The sequence below is a fragment of the Pectinophora gossypiella genome, chromosome 7 (assembly GCF_024362695.1).
Source record: "Pectinophora gossypiella chromosome 7, ilPecGoss1.1, whole genome shotgun sequence".
Taxonomy (NCBI): domain Eukaryota; kingdom Metazoa; phylum Arthropoda; class Insecta; order Lepidoptera; family Gelechiidae; genus Pectinophora; species Pectinophora gossypiella.
In genome coordinates, this window is record NC_065410.1 from 8,514,463 (window position 1) to 8,537,388 (window position 22,926).

At 35.9% G+C, this 22,926-nt stretch overlaps 1 protein-coding gene across 1 annotated transcript in view; it reads right to left on the minus strand.

The window, feature by feature from the left end:
* Nucleotides 1-22,926, minus strand: part of LOC126368092 (protein YIPF6) — a 93,811-nt gene that overhangs the window by 43,486 nt on the left and 27,399 nt on the right. The window lies entirely within an intron of this gene.

The window sequence follows — 22,926 nt, forward strand, 5'->3', positions numbered from 1 at the left end:
ACATTAGGGTCACGGCAAAAAAAGTGAGAACGTTGCGGCATGCACCGGCACTGTGTGCGGGTCCTCTAAGTCACTATTATTATTTTTATCAAAAACAAATAAGTAATAACTAAGTACACAGTAAGTACGCACGACGCTATCACCGGGACGCAAGTATTGTGTCGTCGTATTTGATTTACGTGGCTTCGTATTTACTCCGTCACTCAGATATCGGACGAACTTTGGATTTTCCTCGGGTCACTGTCCTTGATTGTATCTATCAAATAACATCAAATAGGTACCCCACCAGGGTTGGAGCAGGAAATAAGTACTTACACTTATAGGTTAGGTGCAAAAAGAGTCGCAAATTAATACTTAAGCTATAATGGTTTGATAAGAAAGTGATATGTAAAGGAATAGTAAAGGAATATGTATATGTATATCCTTTGTCTTGTCATTTATGCGTCTTTTAATTATAATAATTTTACAAAAGGCGAACTTCGATTTTATCTTCTGACCTGACCAGCGCTCCTTATTAAGTATTAATTTGCGACTCTCTTTGCACCTAATGTATACGTATTATTTCCTATATTACAGTATATTTCCCTAAAGACAATTAGGGAAATAGCAAAATAAAAATGTATAATAAAATTACGTTGTAAGTTACTAAATATTACTTACATGTAGTTTATATACATAGGTATATGCATAATATACCGTACAAAGGTATCTTAGTACAAAAAGCGCTGAGGAAAAATAAGAAATGCGATCAGCGGATTTATCATCCCGAACGTGTCGCGATAACTTGCTAAGAGTTTGTGGCAGATACAGAAGATGCTTCCGAATCATACGCTCTGTCAGTATTTTCAGTTTCGTATGGAATTATAATTACTATCTCAAAGCTGATAAGGTCGGTTTTTGTTATGCAGCGCATAATGTCAAACAGCGTACACTGGATGACATTCGAATTTTTCAAAAATTTTTAACAAAAAAAAACCGACTTCAAACGCAAAACTAAAAAGCAATAAATAAATTTACTTCGCACAAAGTAATTAGTACGTATTTTCAATTAGTTAATTAATTTTATAAATCTGAAGCCGGTGCCAAGGAAATGCTACAACGAAGTACCGATTCATATATTTTTCAATACTGATTGTTTTGTAATTTTTTGTTTGACATTGTTTTGTAATTGCTTTGATATAGGTATTAAACAATATTGTGTGTACATAGTAATTTGATATTGTAGTAGGGTTGTTGTAGCATTTACTTGGCACCGACTTCAGATTTATAAAATTAATTAACTAATTGAAAATACGTACTAATTACTTTGTGCGAAGTAAATTTATTTATTGCTTTTTAGTTTTGCGTTTGAAGTCGGTTTTTTTTTGTTAAAAATTTTATTTTATTTTACGATTTTAAGTGATGGTTAGACCGAGCAAGGATGCAGAGACAGACAAATTTTCTGATTTATATTGATATATATTAATACATGATTAGTAGTGATCACAATTATTATTGATGAACATGTTTACACACACACACACTCACACACACGCGCACACACACACACACACACACACACACACACACACACACACACACACATGTGGTTGTCAGTGGAAGCTGCTATCATACACACTCACGCACACATATAGATACAGTAGATTTCGCGTGGTTCGCTCGCTGCTAAAGCAGCTCGCGTGTCCTGTTTATTCGAAACTGTCCCTCTTCGTATGGCGGCCATCTTGTTTTTCCGCCATTTTGTTTTTTTTCACCGGCGACAGAATTTGACCATGATTTAAATGGGTGTCGTGGAAACAAACAAAATCCAGGTGCAATAGGTTTGCCAGGCCGTAGAATGTCTCCCTGATTGGGAGCAGTTTTCAAAGATGACGTTCCGATCACACCCCTATACATCATTTTCACCCCCAAGACATTTTCTGGAAAAACAAAATTTTGTATGGCGGCCATCTTGTTTTTCCGCCATTTTTTTTTTCACACGCTATGGAATTTGACCAAGATTTAAATAAGTGCTCTGAAAGAAATATTGCTTCACGTGCGATAGTTTTGCCAGGCCGTAGAGTATTTCTCTGATGCGGAGCAATTTTTGGTGACCAGAAAGTATTTCCGTACTCTACATGACGTTTTGAGTAAGCGCCCCATACATTATTTTTACCCAAAGGGGCTTCTTCCAAAATCGACAAAATTTTGTATGGCGGCCATCTTGTTTTTCCGCCATTTTGTTTTTTTGCACCAGCGATTGAATTTGATCAAGATTTAAATACGTTTCGTGAAAGAAAAATTGCTCCAGGTTGTATAGTTTTGCCAGGCCATAGGGTGTCTCCCTGATGCTGACCAGTTTTCGAAGGTCGGGAAGTTTTCCCGAAGCCTAAAGATCGATCCGATTAATATGACTTTACAAACGCACTAGTCGCTCCTACGATTTTTGAAAATTCCCCTCGATTTCTCTGGTCTTCCATCATCAGATCCTGACTTCCTTGACATGGGACCCCCTTGGGTATATCTCCTTTCAAACAAAAAAAGAATTATCAAAATCGGTTCATATACGACGAAGATATGCCCGAACAAACATAAAAAAAAAAAAAAAAAAAATATATATACGGTCGAATTGAGAACCTCCTCCTTTTTTGAAGTCGGTAAAAATCAACAACCACCACGTTATTAATATTTTATTATTCACCATTCAAAATTTTTAATAATATAAAATAAAAAATAAAAATTCATTCAATAAATAAAATCATTAATAAATACACATTAAATAAATAAAATAAAAAATAAAAATTCGACGCTTCGAATAATTGCAAGAAAACATGATAAACCACCACACCGTGGCTCGTGATCATTCGATAAACAACTTTATGTTTACGACAATATTATCGGTTTTCGTCATTACGCAATTACAGGTCAATCTAGCAGATGCTCACTAGTTAATGAATGACGTTTGGACGGTATGTGTGGTCATATGGGGTCGTTTTAGCATCGTGGCCTTCATGTTACACGCATGTTAGAGCCCGTTCTCGGAAAAACATAACATAAGCTCACGACTATATCCCAATGAATGTATAAATAAAAATGAGAAGGGGGGTATGGAGTATACTCCATTACGCTGCTCCACTGCGGGTTGGTGGAGGTGTTTTTACGGCTATTAGCCGGGAACAACGGACAACTCCGAAGCACGGAATCATAAACAATAAGGTGTTTCTAGCTTGCAAAGTCTTTACCAAACAAAGGACAGTCTCACGAAGTTATTTAGACAATATCCCCACAGGGAATCGTACCCGGACCTCCAGATCGTGAGCCTAAGTAACATAAAGTAGTATCAAAATATACTTTTATTAAATAAAATGCATTCCCAATTACATAAGTATACTAAATATAACTTACAACTTAGAATACCTATTTGATGTTTTGAAAATATTATTTTCACACTTGATTAAATATTTATGATGCGAGCTAAATAACAATAATATCAGGACGTCTGTAATATTAGTCTTTGAGAAAATATAATATATAATTAACGGGCTTGTTAATTATAAAGTTGAGATAAATGATTGACGCACGATATCACGAGCATAAATATCGGTCATTGCATGATACTGTGGATGTGATACAGAGAACTAATCGAGAAGCTTTTAATTAATTATCAATAAAGGATCGGTTGTCCAGTGTTGCGCTAGTTGCGCATCATATCGATGGTTGACGCTAAAAATAAAATTTTTAACAAAAAAAAACCGACTTCAAACGCAAAACTAAAAAGCAATAAATAAATTTACTTCGCACAAAGTAATTAGTACGTATTTTCAATTAGTTAATTATTTTATAAATCTGAAGCCGGTGCCAAGGAAATGCTACAACGAAGTACCGATTCATATATTTTTCAATACTGATTGTTTTGTAATTTTTTGTTTGACATTGTTTTGTAATTGCTTTGATATAGGTATTAAACAATATTGTGTGTACATAGTAATTTGATATTGTAGTAGGGTTGTTGTAGCATTTACTTGGCACCGACTTCAGATTTATAAAATTAATTAACTAATTGAAAATACGTACTAATTACTTTGTGCGAAGTAAATTTATTTATTGCTTTTTAGTTTTGCGTTTGAAGTCGGTTTTTTTTTGTTAAAAATTTTATTTTATTTTACGATTTTAAGTGATGGTTAGACCGAGCAAGGATGCAGAGACAGACAAATTTTCTGATTTATATTGATATATATTAATACATGATTAGTAGTGATCACAATTATTATTGATGAACATGTTTACACACACACACACTCACACACACGCGCACACACACACACACACACACACACACACACACACACACACACACATGTGGTTGTCAGTGGAAGCTGCTATCATACACACTCACGCACACATATAGATACAGTAGATTTCGCGTGGTTCGCTCGCTGCTAAAGCAGCTCGCGTGTCCTGTTTATTCGAAACTGTCCCTCTTCGTATGGCGGCCATCTTGTTTTTCCGCCATTTTGTTTTTTTTCACCGGCGACAGAATTTGACCATGATTTAAATGGGTGTCGTGGAAACAAACAAAATCCAGGTGCAATAGGTTTGCCAGGCCGTAGAATGTCTCCCTGATTGGGAGCAGTTTTCAAAGATGACGTTCCGATCACACCCCTATACATCATTTTCACCCCCAAGACATTTTCTGGAAAAACAAAATTTTGTATGGCGGCCATCTTGTTTTTCCGCCATTTTTTTTTTCACACGCTATGGAATTTGACCAAGATTTAAATAAGTGCTCTGAAAGAAATATTGCTTCACGTGCGATAGTTTTGCCAGGCCGTAGAGTATTTCTCTGATGCGGAGCAATTTTTGGTGACCAGAAAGTATTTCCGTACTCTACATGACGTTTTGAGTAAGCGCCCCATACATTATTTTTACCCAAAGGGGCTTCTTCCAAAATCGACAAAATTTTGTATGGCGGCCATCTTGTTTTTCCGCCATTTTGTTTTTTTGCACCAGCGATTGAATTTGATCAAGATTTAAATACGTTTCGTGAAAGAAAAATTGCTCCAGGTTGTATAGTTTTGCCAGGCCATAGGGTGTCTCCCTGATGCTGACCAGTTTTCGAAGGTCGGGAAGTTTTCCCGAAGCCTAAAGATCGATCCGATTAATATGACTTTACAAACGCACTAGTCGCTCCTACGATTTTTGAAAATTCCCCTCGATTTCTCTGGTCTTCCATCATCAGATCCTGACTTCCTTGACATGGGACCCCCTTGGGTATATCTCCTTTCAAACAAAAAAAGAATTATCAAAATCGGTTCATATACGACGAAGATATGCCCGAACAAACATAAAAAAAAAAAAAAAAAAAATATATATACGGTCGAATTGAGAACCTCCTCCTTTTTTGAAGTCGGTAAAAATCAACAACCACCACGTTATTAATATTTTATTATTCACCATTCAAAATTTTTAATAATATAAAATAAAAAATAAAAATTCATTCAATAAATAAAATCATTAATAAATACACATTAAATAAATAAAATAAAAAATAAAAATTCGACGCTTCGAATAATTGCAAGAAAACATGATAAACCACCACACCGTGGCTCGTGATCATTCGATAAACAACTTTATGTTTACGACAATATTATCGGTTTTCGTCATTACGCAATCACAGGTCAATCTAGCAGATGCTCACTAGTTAATGAATGACGTTTGGACGGTATGTGTGGTCATATGGGGTCGTTTTAGCATCGTGGCCTTCATGTTACACGCATGTTAGAGCCCGTTCTCGGAAAAACATAACATAAGCTCACGACTATATCCCAATGAATGTATAAATAAAAATGAGAAGGGGGGTATGGAGTATACTCCATTACGCTGCTCCACTGCGGGTTGGTGGAGGTGTTTTTACGGCTATTAGCCGGGAACAACGGACAACTCCGAAGCACGGAATCATAAACAATAAGGTGTTTCTAGCTTGCAAAGTCTTTACCAAACAAAGGACAGTCTCACGAAGTTATTTAGACAATATCCCCACAGGGAATCGTACCCGGACCTCCAGATCGTGAGCCTAAGTAACATAAAGTAGTATCAAAATATACTTTTATTAAATAAAATGCATTCCCAATTACATAAGTATACTAAATATAACTTACAACTTAGAATACCTATTTGATGTTTTGAAAATATTATTTTCACACTTGATTAAATATTTATGATGCGAGCTAAATAACAATAATATCAGGACGTCTGTAATATTAGTCTTTGAGAAAATATAATATATAATTAACGGGCTTGTTAATTATAAAGTTGAGATAAATGATTGACGCACGATATCACGAGCATAAATATCGGTCATTGCATGATACTGTGGATGTGATACAGAGAACTAATCGAGAAGCTTTTAATTAATTATCAATAAAGGATCGGTTGTCCAGTGTTGCGCTAGTTGCGCATCATATCGATGGTTGACGCTAAAAATAAAATTTTTAACAAAAAAAAACCGACTTCAAACGCAAAACTAAAAAGCAATAAATAAATTTACTTCGCACAAAGTAATTAGTACGTATTTTCAATTAGTTAATTATTTTATAAATCTGAAGCCGGTGCCAAGGAAATGCTACAACGAAGTACCGATTCATATATTTTTCAATACTGATTGTTTTGTAATTTTTTGTTTGACATTGTTTTGTAATTGCTTTGATATAGGTATTAAACAATATTGTGTGTACATAGTAATTTGATATTGTAGTAGGGTTGTTGTAGCATTTACTTGGCACCGACTTCAGAATTATAAAATAATTAACTAATTGAAAATACGTACTAATTACTTTGTGCGAAGTAAATTTATTTATTGCTTTTTAGTTTTGCGTTTGAAGTCGGTTTTTTTTTGTTAAAAATTTTATTTTATTTTACGATTTTAAGTGATGGTTAGACCGAGCAAGGATGCAGACAGACAAATTTTCTGATTTATATTGATATATAATAATATAATATATTATTAGTAGTGATCACAATTATTATTGATGAACATGTTTACACACACACACTCACACACGCGCTAACGCACACGAGCACACGCGCACGTACACACGCACACACACAGACACACTCACGCATACATATAGATACAGTAGATTTCGCGTGGTTCGCTCGCTGCTAAAGCAGCTCGCGTGTCCTGTTTATTCGAAACTGTCCCTCTTCGTATGGCGGCCATCTTGTTTTTCCGCCACTTTGTTCTTTTTCACCGGCGACAGAATTTGACCAAGATTTAAATGGGTGTCGTGGAAACAAACAAAATCCAGGTGCAATAGGTTTGCCAGGCCGTAGGATGTCTCCCTGATTGGGAGCAGTTTTCAAAGATGACGTTCCGATCACACGCCTATACATCATTTTTACCCCCAAGACATTTTCTGGAAAAACAAAATTTTGTATGGCGGCCATCTTGTTTTTTCGCCATTTTGTATTTTTTTCACCGGCCATTAAATTCGACCAAGATTTAAATAGGTTTCGTGAAAGAAAAATTGGTTCAGGTGTGATAGTTTCGCCAGGCCGTAGGGTGTCACCCTGATGCGGAGCAGTTTTCGAAAATCGGGAAGTATTTACATACTTAACATGACGATCCGACCACAACCCCGATATATATTTTATATCCCGAGACATTTTCTGAAAAAAAAAAACAAAATTGTGTATGGCGGCCATCTTGTTTTTCCGCCATTTTGTTTTTTTTTTACGCGCTATGGAATTTGACCAAGATTTAAATAAGTGCTCTCAAAGAAATATTGGTTCACGTGCGATAGTTTTGCCAGGCCGTAGAGTATCTCTCTGATGCGGAGCAGTTTTTGGTGATCAGAAAGTATTTCCGTACTCTACATGACGTTTTGAGTAAGCGCCCCATACATTATTTTTACCCAAACGGGCTTCTTCCAAAATCGACAAAATTTTATATGGCGGCCATCTTTTTTTTCCGCCATTTTGTTTTTTTGCACCGGCGATTGGATTTGATCAAGATTTAAATACGTTTCGTGAAAGAAAAATTGCTCCAGGTTGTATAGTTTTGCCAGGCCATAGGGTATCTCCCTGATGCTGACCAGTTTTCGAAGGCCGGGAAGTTTTCCCAAAGCCTAAAGATCGATCCGATCAATATGACTTTACAAACGCACTAGTCGCTCCTACGATTTTTGAAAATTCCCCTCGATTTCTCTGGTCTTCCATCATCAGATCCTGACTTCCTTGACATGGGACCCCCTTGGGTATATCTCCTTTCAAACAAAAAAAGAATTATCAAAATCGGTTCATATACGACGAAGATATGCCCGAACAAACATAAAAAAAAAAAAAAAAAAAAAAAAAAAAAAATATACGGTCGAATTGAGAACCTCCTCCTTTTTTGAAGTCGGTAAAAAATAGAAATAAAGAAAGAACACATTTGGTATTTCTATATCGGACGCCACATTTACAAACATAAATGTAAACAACAAAAAGACAAAATAACGAAAATTATTTCAGAAAATATATACAATTTTACAAAGGTGGGTAGTTACATAAAATATAACATAATATATTTTCTGTTATGGCTTTTGTGACAAAAAATGAATTTTCTATTGTTCATACTTATATTAAATAATAATAATACAACACTTTAAACGTATCATTCCGAGTAGTTTTTGAAAGTTGATGTAACGTGCTGTTATTGATTCCGAAAAGATCTGCGCGATGTAGTGTCCCTGGTTCTATTCCCGACTTGGGCTCTAATCCACTGAATTCGACTTTTTGAGTTTGAATTTTATATTTTTATCATAGTTTATTTCATGTGGTTTCCAGGATTTGTGCCCGGTTAATGGCAATACGATTACCTCCTTTTATATGCGACTTAAACATAACTGAAGAGGAGTGGGTATACTATAAACCTCTGCCTACCCCTTCGGGGATACGGGCGTGATGCTATGTTATGTTATAGGTTTTGAATGAGTGATGACATGATCCACACATTTCCTTCTGGTAACTTCTGTCTAACTTAATAGTAACCCAAAAATCTATCAACATTAAAATTAATTTTCTGCTTCATTTAAAGTTCACTTCCACATTGTAATGTAAAGGGTACTACGAAATTATTATCGTGCACTTAACACGTTTTACGTGTATGTCCCATATGTGGGGCACATTTTTTTCTTGCCATAGTGTGTGTATGTACATAAATTACAGTTTCAGTGAACGTGGTTATTGTTTTGTGTCTTTTTGTTGTGTTTAAGTGACGTTCAACATAGATACAAATTATTTTACTGACATATTAGTTTTACCGATAGCAATATATCGATAGTCTATCGATCAATTCTAGACATCACTAGCACTACGGTGATATATATCTAGTATTACAGACTTAACGATAGGGGTTTGAACTCGTTTAGTTAAGATAAATCTGGTACGTTACGCGCCACTACAGACCCCGGGTAACCCGGATAGACTAGTCTCATTGCTAGATTATTAATAAACGTAATCACCTAATTATAAATTAATTAAATTTAATTGCGTTTGTTTAAAAAAAGCAACGCTATAGTTTGGTAGATTAGGTACACTATTGAGGACAAATATAAGAACCTAAATAAAATGTCGTAGGTATCTACGAATGAGACGAAGATTTTATGTTTCTTTAAACAAACAATATTTTATTGCACTTATTTCTATAACAGAATAAAATACGGCTTATAAAAGTGATTAGAATTATGTTCTACTATCTATCTACTCAGCCTGTATCCACCCACTGCTGGGTATAAGCCTCCTCTCTTTCACGCCATCCTTTCCGGTCCTGTGCAAGTCTCATCCATATATATCGGGGGGCACGGCAGTGCCCCCGCCAAGTCGAGCGCGAAGCAAACACTGCCGTACCATCATTTACTGGAACAAAACAGTATATGTTTTTTTTCCCAGTAATGTTCAACGGTCAAGTCACACAATATGAACTATAATAATAAAGAAATCGCAGTAAGGAACCTTAGACTTGGCACGACTTTGTCTAGATTTCATTACTTTTTAGAGATAAACAAGCAGCTCCACCGAGACTTGGCTAGTTTTTTACAGAATGTTTTTGGTAGGGTATATACATATATTATGGATTATAATAATATGTATATGTAAAATATCCATGAAATTAGAAGGTTAAACGGAGGCAAAATTGAACAACGTCATCTAAATTTTTGGGGTACGTATCTCACTGTAGTTATCATTTCATGGAGTAAAAACTAAATATAATACCTAAGGACTTATTTAAATGTCTCCTATACCACACCCCAGACATTTCGTACAAAATACCTTGTTTGACACAGACATCTGTGTGTGTGTGTGTGACGTGAGATTCCCATACGATTGAAGACTAAAATAAGACCAAGGGGGTGAGGTAAACCTAGGTCAACAGATGGTAGGGAGCGGAGAGTTGCCGTTCTATACGTTGTATTATTGTATTGCGGTAAAAACGCGTTCGGTCTGCGATTGTTGAAGTTAAGCAACTTTCGCAAAGACCGGTCATAGGATGGGTAACCACAAAAAAAGTTTTCATCTCGAGCTCCTCCGTGCTTCGGAAGACACGTTAAACTGTTGGTCCCGGCTGCATTAACAGTCGTTAATAACCATCAATCCGCACTGGGCCCGCGTGATGGTTTAAGGCCCGATCTCCCTATCCATCCATAGGGAAGGCCCGTGCCCCAGCAGTGGGGACGTTTATGGGTTGATGATGATGACACATACATAAACTCACGTCCGTAATCCCTAATGGGGTGGGCAGAGCCACAAGTAATCAAAGACAACTTGCAGCCACTGTTGATACGATGTCGTAAGCTGGATATGATGAACCTTATGGTGATAAGGGATCAGCCTATCGCCCATAACATTAGTCCATCATGTTAGATGACACAATCCCTCTGTCGGTTTTTACGACATGCCCGGGAAGACAAGCAGCTGAACGTTTTCTATGTTTTTTATTTGCTCCCAGAACAGCATAGAAGCAGCATGATGATGATGACGTTTGTATTATTCCTTATTCTATTCCTATACCCAAAGATTGTATAGAAGAGATCGCTGCTGCTTATTGAATAGAAAGAGTTTGTTATGCTATGACTATGACATGTTATTTTAAAGTCCAAGCGCTTCGGTATCGATTTACATACTCGTACTCACAAAATATTTTGTAGAGAGTCTTAGTAATTTACTTAGTAATCTTTGTGTACGGTTTACAATTATTATTTTTTAGTCTTTTGATGACTTATTAGTTAGTAGACGCCTACTTACCCCGACATAAGGTCGTGAGTCTATGTACCTATATTTTGCTTTCGTTAGAGTTGAGTTTGGTAAGGTCGCGTCGGTCACTGATCTCACAACCCTCGTGCGAGATTTATTATTGAGTCGTCAAAGGGCCCTGACATGGCCATGTAACGACTAGGTACCGTCAGTAAGTAGTATCCGAGACCAACGGCTTGACTGGCCTTTAGTATGACAAACAGCAGCAGTGACGAGCAGAGTGCCGACGCAAGCGCCACGCCTCTCGTATCGCGGGCGTCGACCCGCTGACCTGCGCCCGCGCATCCAGCCCCATTGTTCTTAATTTGGATGAAACATAAACAAATCGCGTAGGGATGAACACTTCCCACTTTAGCGCCAAGTTGAAGAAACATGTAAACGTAAAGCATAAATTGAGAACTTAGCTTGATTTTATGTTAAAATATTCTAGCAAAGCTATACAGCTGTGGAAGAGCCGCTGGTACCCTGACACTGGCCATACTAGCTCAAAAGAAGTTTCTAAACATAAGTTTTATTGTAAAGTTTTCTTAAGGAAATAAAGCAGTTTTTGAGCAATCACATACGGCTTTTGTTTATATTAAGTATATGTAGGGCTTTCATCGATCGATTACTCATAATAATGAGTATCTAGCAGTTCTTTTCTTATAGGTAATCCATCGTGGCGTAAGTATTCGCCAAACTGTAGATTACTCATGCCGCCGTAATGCTGTCCGAGTGGCAAAATACTGGGCTGACATCTGAATGCCATCGAAACAAGAAGAAGAAGTAGTAGACTACTCAGACCAGTGTGCAGCTGTAGACACGTGACACAATTAAATACAGATTTCAAATATTATTAATAGACAATTATTCTAATAAACTAAATAATTAATGACAACATTTATGACTACCATTAATACAATTAATAAACCCGACGACTGGAGCGTGCCTATGCACTTTACTTATAAATTAGTTTATCAATTGCAGACTATATTTCTTATATTTATTTTATTTATTTATTTATGTTTATTAAGAAACAAACGGTCATTTACATGAAAGTGTTACATTATGGTAATTACCTAAGACCTATAGTTTCCTTAATTAATTATAATTAACAACAATGTGGTCTGTAACTTAAATTGGTATGTTGTTCGGATACTACTTCCATTTTAATTTATCTAGAGTAGTTTATTTAAATAAAAAATAATAATAAGAAACATACAATAACAAAAGATTAAAGAACAAACAATATGGATGATTCCAAGGTCAAAGATAAACATTAAAGATGCAGATTACTGAATATCTTGACGTAAGTAATCGTTGTAATTAGTTGGAATCATCCCTTTAAAGATAATTAATAATAATAATAATAAAAAAACAATAAAAAAGACAATAAAATTTTGATGAAATGTCGTTGTTACCAGGATTTTTGCCCGGTTAATGTCAATATGCTTGCTTTTACTACTTGGGACTCAAACATAGCTAGCAGGAGAGTGTGTATCATACATACATACATACATAAACTCACGCCTATTTCCGACCGGGGTAAACAGAGACTATGGAATTCCATTTGCTTCGGTCCTGACACACTTCTCTCGCTTCCTTCACATTCATCAATCGTTTCATACACGCACGCCGGTTCAGAGTAGATCATACTATTTTTTTTCTAAGGAAATCTCCAATTTGGTCAATATACGTCCTTCTATCGTAGGTGTATCATATATAAGTATATATATATTTCATCGGGGATATAGACAATACATACCGTCACCTCATATCGCCTATTTATACATTTGTATTAGGTATTTATACATTTCTGACATAAACTTCCGTACTAGAAAAACGCTCTTTTAAAAACACATAAATAGCCTATATACGTCCCACTGCTGGGCACAGGTATCCCCTAGTACAACCGGAGGGGGTATGGAACATACTCCACCACGCTGCTCCACTGCGGGTAATTTTACGGCTAATAACCGGGACCAACGGCTTAACGTGGCTGAACCTCCGAAGAACGGAATCAACTTATATTTTAGGTAATCACCAAGCCTGTAAAGTAAGGACTTTACAGGCTTGGTGATCTGGAGGTCCGGGTTCGATTCCCGATGAGGACATTCACGAAAATACTTTGTGAGACTGCTCTCTGTTTGGTCCTTACCAAAAATACTTACCAAAAATACCGAAAATACTTTGTGAGACTGCTCTCTGTTTGGTAAGGACCAAACAGAGAGCAGTCTCACAAAGTATTTTCGTGAATGTCCTCATCGGGAATCGAACCCGGACCTCCAGATCGTGAGCTTAAAGCTCTAACCAATAGACCACAGAGGCTGTTAAAACCCTCTTTTATCATCAATATATTTTATAATGTCACATCCTTTGTAAGAATCTCGAAGGAATGAATGGATTTGAATGAGGTTTTTCTTAGAATACTTACGATACTAGTTATAATTTTAAATCAAATTAATAGGTATTATTTTTCTCAGAAGGCCGAGTTAACTGCGCCTTTTATGCGTACCCAAACATAATTATTAGCATAAACTTTAGTCCGATGTTGATATAAGACGATCTTGTGTTGTGACACGAGCTCGACTTTGTTTACCGACAGTTTTCGTCAGACCTGATATCGAAGGTCCACAATGGCCGCGACATATCAATGGTCACGTTTACAAACACATGTTTTTAGTAGAACATTCACAAATAATTACATCGGAAACTAGATCAGATATTAAAACACATAATAACGGGTTCTTACCACGTTTAAAATAGGGATATGAGACTCCCGATGTCATCCCGTGATCATGGCACTTGCAACAGTGTCGAAATATCGGGAGTCTCATATCTCTATTTTAAACGCGGTAAGAACCCGTTATTATGTGTTTTAATTATGATAATAACCGAGTAAACTTAAAACAATGTATAGAACAGATATTGTACGATCGATCAGATATGTTTACCTTTTAAGATTCATGCTACATCGTAGTAAAGGTTATCAATCTTTTTGTACTTAACATATGGGCGATTTTCAAACATACTCAGGAGTATTCATTGCTCTGATTTAATTATTTTAGGACATTGGCAGAATAAAACGCCCGAAGTGATTGCGCTGTAGAAGAGAAATATCGAGCCAACTGAGTTACCATGATGATGACAGTAAGAGGGATATTCTCGATTGCGAGTTTGTGAAGTACCTCGGCTCTAGTTACTAGACTAGATTCTTGAAGTCGCAGATACTCTGGTTAAAAATCGTGAAAAATATAATATTAATCATTATAATAGGCGCGCAATCTGCAACTAAGCCTCTGCTAATAGCCGTAATTTCACGTTATTAGCACTAAAACGTGAAAATTGTGACGTGAAACCCAGACGTAGTATATTATAACAATTACTATAGTAGTGGAAACTAACAACTCCCTCTGTTTCATGACGTTAGCGAGTGTGCTTATCAATTATCATTGTGCATAAATACGATTCAATTCCACATTCTTCAAAATATCTTCGTTAGTTTACTAGTGAAACGCAAATCTTTCCGCTAGGAAATCTTTGTAACTAGATTATATTTTACAAATTCATCCAAGGCCTCTACAAAGAAGCTCGGAGTGAATCAATAGAGCTGAACGCAGAGAGGAATTATTAATCCGGCAGGGTCGGTATCGGGGTAAATCTTCTTCTATCGTGTGGGTTGTGAGGTGGATTACCAACCTCAGCAACCTTGGTATCACGGTTATTATTGAGCCGTCAAAGGCCTCTGACATGGCTCATGTGACGATTACGTACTTACATCAGTAAGTAGTGACCAGGAGCAACCGCTTAACGTGCTTTCCGAAGGATCATCTTACTTTCGGACAGGACGTAGCTTATATGTAGCACTAGGTATGTATCAATCGAGAGAAAGTAGGTACGGTTCACATTAAGCAAACTTCACCGTTATTGGTAATCTGTCACTTTCTTTCCTTGGCGAACAATGTACTAATTAAAAATTGATTTGCCTATCTGCGTCGAATATTTTGTAGACATTATGAGACAGATTCTCCAGACAGCTTTGTAGGTAAGATAGGTATACCTACATCCATAGGTATATCGTATAGATACGTATCTATACCGAATATATAGCAGGTGAGTCACTTGCAAGGTCTTGCACGCAGCTGATGGCAGAATATTAGTTTCCTCACTTCCATGCAATCCAGAAGATAATAATAATAATAGATCCCTATAACTACCAACCCAATAAAGCCAACGATACATATTTTGAGGTTACGCAACAGATAGTAAACAAGGGAAAGATACGTTTCATTAGAAATATTGCTATTAAATTGCATCATTATAATTAGGTACTTCTCAGAAAGCGATTCTTAAGTATTGTTTATTTGGTAGATACTTTGTTGAGATAAAAAAAATATTTATAAATATTTGATTACATATCGAGTAGTTATAATAAGATTATCTTTAGCTTAAGTTAACTAATCATCCATAATTTAATAAATAAATGTCATTGCGCATTGGGTATTATAAGGTCTCGGTAATTTAAATGTTACTAATTAAAATTTAATTAAACTCGTATTTTATAGAACTAAATTTTGAAAGTGTTTATATATATATATATATATTTATATATATATATGTGTGTATCATGATGGAATAACATACCGCTATCATTATAATCATTTAATAAAATATTTATTTATAAAATACTTTTATCTTATCAAGGATTTAGTTGATAAAGCTAAAGTGAGTAGATAAGATACCGCCATAGTGCATACTTATACCTACATCTTCCGGAATTGCCTTTGTTTCTGTGTATAATTAAATAATTGAAAAGGTCATAAAAATACCTTTTGCCGAAAAGTACCTTCATATTGATAACTAAAACATTGTTTGGTAGGTACTAAATGCTATATTTCTGCCTACTTATTATAAATATTATATGAAGTTATAAAAAATAATATTTAATTATATAAATTCATAAACATCAAAAAACAATTTAAAGAAAATTCATCATTATAAATTATTTTGAGTAGGTCATTACTTCGGCTATTCATTTTTGGTTACCTTTATGTACCTACCTACATTATATTATACGATGGAAAGTGCTCGGAAAGTGTTGAATCAGATATATATCTAAGTAATTTGTGTGACTCATTTAAAATATTAAATTATAAGATACTCTATTTTTATGCACGTTCCTTATAATAATAAGTATAAGTCACCATTTCAGTTGGACAACCTTAAACACCTGTGAATACACCTCATGACTGTTGCGGTTGTATGACAACAGACACGGAAGAATGCAACAAAATAAAACAAAACAAGGAAATCTATTGTAACAGAGGAGAAAACAAAGCTTACAAACATTTCATGGAAACTTATTCAGAGTTATCAGATGATTTATACAGTGTCTAGGAAGCACTTTCATGACTATAGGTATTATAAGCCAATGCGAGAGCGGCCAGTTCATGGTTCCATAATTAAAAAGAAAATGTATAGGTACGTTAATAACCTGTCTTCATACGATTCCCATAACTCATATACGAGTACTAGGCCGTCTGACGATTCGGGGTTATGTTCAGGAGTGTAGTGGGTCCATAGCGATAAGCACTGAATGAGGGAAGCACGCTGGCGGAGTCGGTATTAGGGTTCTGAAATATTTCTTGTCGTGAGCTGATTCCTTTGTTCCCACTAGTTCGATTCATTAGTTCGATCGTCGGACTAGTGAGATTTTTTTTTCTCATTAGTTCGACCGTCGAACTAGTGAGCATTTCTTTTCTCATTTGTTCGACCGTCGAACCAATTTAAATTTAAAAATAGTTCTACCACATTTCAATTCCTTCTGCAGTTAAATATGTAGGTGTTCCAAATAAATAAATGTTTATAATGTATAATGCACATACCTAGGCGATGTAGGTATAGATGCATTTAAGGAAATGTGCAGTAGACAACTTCCGGGTGATATGACGATGATTTGTGTAATCTATATGTATTGTTTATTTACTTAGTTAGGAAGCCAGCTTATAATTTATAAGTTTTTTTAAATATGTATTCGATCTAAGACAGCCTCCGTGGTCTAGTGGTTAGAGCATTGGTCTCTCGATCCGGAGGTCCTGGGTTCGATTCCCGGGTGGGAAACAGTTTTTTAAAAACTACTTTGTGAGACTTTCCCGGTTTGGTTAGGACATTGCGGGCCACCAGATTGTCCGAAAAATAAGACGATTCCGTGCTTCGGAAGGCACGTTAAGCCGATGGTCCCGGTTACTATCTATGGAGGTAGTCGTTACGAGCCACGTCAGAGGCCTTTGGCGGCTCTATAACTCTGACACCAGGGTCTGTAAGATTGGTCATCAATCTTACAACCCACACGATAAGAAAGAAGATCTAAGATATCCTATAGATGTACACGAATATATATTTTATAACGAACCAAGCGTTTTTAATTTTATTACGAAATTAGTAAAACATTGAAATGTGGTAGAACTATTTTTAAATTTAAATTGGTTCGACAGTCGAACAAATGAGAAAAGAAATGCTCACTAGTTCGACGGTCGAACTAATGAGAAAAAAAATTCTCACTAGTCCGACGATCGAACTAATGAATCGAACTAGTGGGAACAAAGGAGCTGATTGGCCGCCTCTATATTACGTCCTTCGGACGCCGATACTTTTCAGTACCGTCCCTAAGCGGGATGTATTCGGAAGCCTACCAGGGCATTTGGGTAGTGCGGAGCAGGATCGAAACAACGTTTTGAAGCTAATTCGAGCCATTGGGCAATGGTTGTGCACCGCACCGGAAAGCTACTAGATAGTATAATAGGTTAGACTAACTACATAAAGAAATAATTTAGGTAAGGTTAGTATGTTGTGTAATATGCCTAAAATGACGTAAGTTCCACCGCCCGTCCTTTTCGTAACGGAGTACATTCATATTATGTAGGTAATCTCCTCTTTACCTTATTTTGCTCTATACCTAATTAGTTCTGTATCCACTTACTTACATAAAACAGTTTTTTTACTATGTCATATAATAAATAATACTTAAGTCTTAATTATAGACTAGTCTGTTGTGCTTTTCTGTATATGTTGTCCTTATCTCTGTATTTTGTGTCCATTGTGCTCAATAAAGTATTTTATCTATCTATCTATCTATAGATACCGACTTTTTTATATACTTTTTCTACACAATTGTATGCTGTGTTTCGACGACCCTATTACTTTAGCCATAGAGGCAGCCAATCAGCTCGCGACACCAAACACTTCAGGACCCCGATACCGACCCCGCCGGCGTGGTCGACGATTTCCCTCATTCAGCGCTTATCGCTATCGACCCACTAGGGTCGATTAATTCTTTCAAATACTTTTCCTCTCGGACGACGCCCTGAGCCGAGGTTCACGCCCAACTGGGCACCCTCAGGCCTGTTGTCTTAAACGTTGTATCGGGTGAGAGCCTTCAGCGCTCCCCATTTGTCCGGCCAAGTAGTTAATGCCATCTGCGGCAAATCTACAATAAGTCACGTCAAAAAAAAAATATGCTATGTTTACTTATAATTCATCATCACTAATTTAAGAGCCACGCTCTTGTCGGTGAAGCATTCTCCATTCTTGTCTATCAAAGACCAATTCCTTCACTTCCTTATAAGACACGACGTTCGCCTTCTCTTTAATCTGTTCCATGTAAGCTCTTCTTGGTCTTCCCCTTCCTCTTTTTCCATGTAGCTTCCCTTCTATGATGTTTTTAATAAATTCGTCATGTCTTATTAAGTGTCCAATCAGTTTGCCCCTTCTGTCCTCAATAACTGTCAATATTTGCCTCTTTACTTATAATTAGTCACTACATTTAGCTTTTAAGATCTGAAACAAGAAACATTTATTGAGAAGCTGTGTAGGTTCATACATGCAGATGTCAAAAAATATAAAATTGTCTCAACAGCATGTCCATGTCAGACGTACAATATTACAAATAATGTCATTATTAAGCATCAAGAAATAAGTAAGTACCTAATAATTAGTCACATTATAAACATTTGTCAATTTCAAATATCATTGTTGTTAAAATATTCATTCAAGTCATAAAATTCCTTATAAACTAGCCAATTTTTTAGACGTTTTTTAAATGTCTTACCCTCTAACAATTCTGAATTTCTGAAATGTAATATATTATAATGTTAGTAAACCAAAATAGATAAATAAATAAATACCTTAATCTGTTTTGCGTTCCTCATCAGATACAGTTGTAAAATAAATTGTAGTCATAACAGCATGCGAACACTTGTCGAGCAGTTGGCCGTATAAACAAACACAGGTGGGCTAATGGCATACTTACCTACGTTTGATCTCTTATTATCGTATGGACCTTTGCAAATGAACAGAAATGCAACACCTAGTGCACCGGCCCCAGTACTCTCACAACCTAAAAGTTGGTTCAAAGTGTGAAACAATAAAAAGTCAGGCAATTAGTAGGTACAGAAATACCTTGTAACCATTAAATTCACGCGAGGGTTTTTTGCATATTGATGGGTTAAATCTAGAGACTGATTTAAAGCTATGGGAGATAATTATTATATTACACACCACATTATATACCTATATGTGATGTGAGTTACCTATAGGTAGTAGGGAGATAGATAAGTAGCGAATACTAAATAATCGACTAATAGTTTATTCACAGAAATTGAAGAATTGAGTATACCCAACCCAATATTACACAGAATATTGAATGTCAATAAGTATTATACATTTATTATGCAGATATTTTTTCTACTTATTTTCGCTTATTTTTTGCTACGAGTAAATTGTTCTTTATTTCGTGTATATTTTATCATTGTAGTTTTATAGTCGTAACATCTATATAAACAAACAAAAACGAGGCATCTTTCCTGGCCGGTTAGTCATGTTGTAACACTCATGATAGCTGCGTGCATTCCGTTTTCCACAACATAGCTAAAACTAATCCTCTCCATTCATCGGTGTCTAGGTCGCGCAGGCGCACGTGCGCGTGCCGTGCGCGCCACGTTCAACGCACGCGCTCGATTCATGCCGCCCGCATTGCCCGCGCGCACCCTAGCCGCGGAAACGTGGAAAATCTTTCCCGCACATGCACGCTTTTTTCTATGACGTCACAGTGTGCTTTTTCATACAAATTCCATAGTAATTTCGTGTTGTGACGTTTAGTAAAAAGTAACCGATTTGATTGTTGTTGGTTTACAATAAATAATTAACTTACTTACTTTATATAATTGTTGGTTTACCATTCCTTATTAGTGAGTTTAAATGGTCGTTATTTTTATTTTATTACTTAAATGAATTAGATGTTCTCTTCTTTTCTAATTTAATTATTTTTTTGAATCAACTTTAATGTAAGGAGTTTAATATCGTCTTATCATGGAGAAATGCACCTGGAGTTTGGATGGGTCACCAAAATTGCTGCCCAAATGAAAAATATCTCAGTTTTTTTTTTATCAATAATAAAAATTAACTAGTACCTATTAAAAAAAATAGAAGCATCCATTCCAATTACGAATCCCAACCAGCCAGTCGTATATACGTTGGTAGAAAAGTTTTTTTTTCTTTACATTGTGTAGTGTAATATACGCGGCTTTTTGGGGGAAACTTGAACAACATGGTTGCTTTCTTCATTGAATAATCTAAATAATTAATACGAAGTTGTGTTTTTTGGTTAATGATCACATTAAATTAGTCGTAAAACATTTGCAATAGTATTATTATATCGGAATATTCAATAAACAAAGTGTAAGTACCTACTTATCAATTTTCGCTTCGTGCCAAGAAGCCGCTTCATTACTCGCAAGTTTGTGCGAACTATTGAGTTAATTCGTTTTGTGGTTCAGAGTAGGAGTCTGCTCCGAAGGTGGGGGTTAGGTTACATCATTCATCGTCGTCACCTTCCATCATTTCATTAATCATCATCAAGAAAAAAAAAACTTAAAAGTTGGCTGTATGGGCATAGTTCCCTTTGCCTTGCCCTTTGGGGGAAAAAAAGTGTAATGTACACGTAAACTTCAACAAAAGAACTAGGTGTATGACCCTACATCGACAACGCTTTTAAGGGAGCACCGCTGAAAGTCAGCGTTGTGGCACTCCCTTAAAGTCAGAGTGTCACAACATTTTGCTGCGCTGGTGTTCTACTACTTATATCTGAATGATTTCTATTCTATTAAAGCCGATATTCCAGACGCGACGACGCGTAACAGATGCCTCTTGTACTTACACAATAAAGAATAAGTTAATGATAATTTTAACTGCTATTAATGGAGTCATCTTCTCGAAGCTACTTATCGATCAAATTATGTCATGTCCATTATACCGCATATATCTTGTCATCCCTAGAACTTTCTATCGAAAACATTTATTTCATCGACTAGGTAGTTGGACCAATTATACTTCTTGAGGTAGCTCTAAAATAAGTTACGTCAAAAGTCTTTTAAAACAGGCTATGAAAATTTTCTTTTTCTTGAGGGTTATTAGGCAGGACTTGAAAAGGTGTACAAACGGTTAGGGCTTCGCTACCGTTTTGCAAACTAATAGGAATACAAATAACCTAAGGTCAATGTACAACTTCACCAACCCTGATGTCGGGGTTATTAATGAGCCAAGGAAAAGAAAGGCCCATCTGTGGACAGCCATTCCGAAAGGCCCATGGTAAAACTCATGTAACGACTAAGTAAGTAGGTACTTACTTCGGTAGTGGAGAATTGTGACTCGCAATTCTCAGGTTAGTACCAAGTGAGATTCCGTAGCCTTTACCTACTCCAATGTACGTAAGGCCTTATGTTTTTAAGTAGAAATAAGTAACTTGGGGTCACTTTGATAATCCATTCGGAAAAGTTTAGTAATAATATTTGTTTTAGTTACATAATTTGTGTAATTGCACAGACAAGTCAAGTGATAAGAAAAAAACTTTGTTTAAACTGTCATAATCATAACATTCTTTTTTTACTACACATGCTTATAGGTCGACTATACTTAAATATATATTTATGTATTTAACTGTGTTTTTGAGCGAAGTGTACTCCCACAGTTAAACCGAGTAACTACTTTTATGGGGTTTCAGATTTTCAATTTTAACGCTTTTTGTATTTTGAAAAATAGAAGAAGTGTGTCAGGATCGAAGCAAATTTCCATAGTCTCTGTTTACCCCGATGGGAAATAGGCGTGAGTTTATGTATGTTATGCATGTATGGAAAATAATAATTTATTCATCCTCTTCTTTTTATATCAATTAGGTATTTACCACTATTCTGAATTACCTGCAGATTAACATGTTAAAAAAACCTATAAATATTATTTAGTACTACTTAGTTGTAATATATATTTTTTTGTAAATTTGTTTAAGTAGGCTAAAGGTAGGTACTATAGCTTAAGTACCTTTTTTATTTGACGTGACTTATTGTAGATTTGCCGCAAATGGCATTAACTACTTGGCCAGAGTATTCATACTCTAACTACCAATTAGTAGACATTTAATAATCAAATTAGATTCCTACGTGTCTTCCATACGCAGTATTTATACTTAACACTTTCAAGGACAGAACGTCTACGGACGTTTCGATTCCAAGGTGTCAACTACCTATTATGAACCATCAATCACCCATCAGTGAAAGGGTTAAGTAGACACGAGTAACAAATACGTACGCAACAATATAAAAAGGGACTTCTGACTCCTCCAAAGAA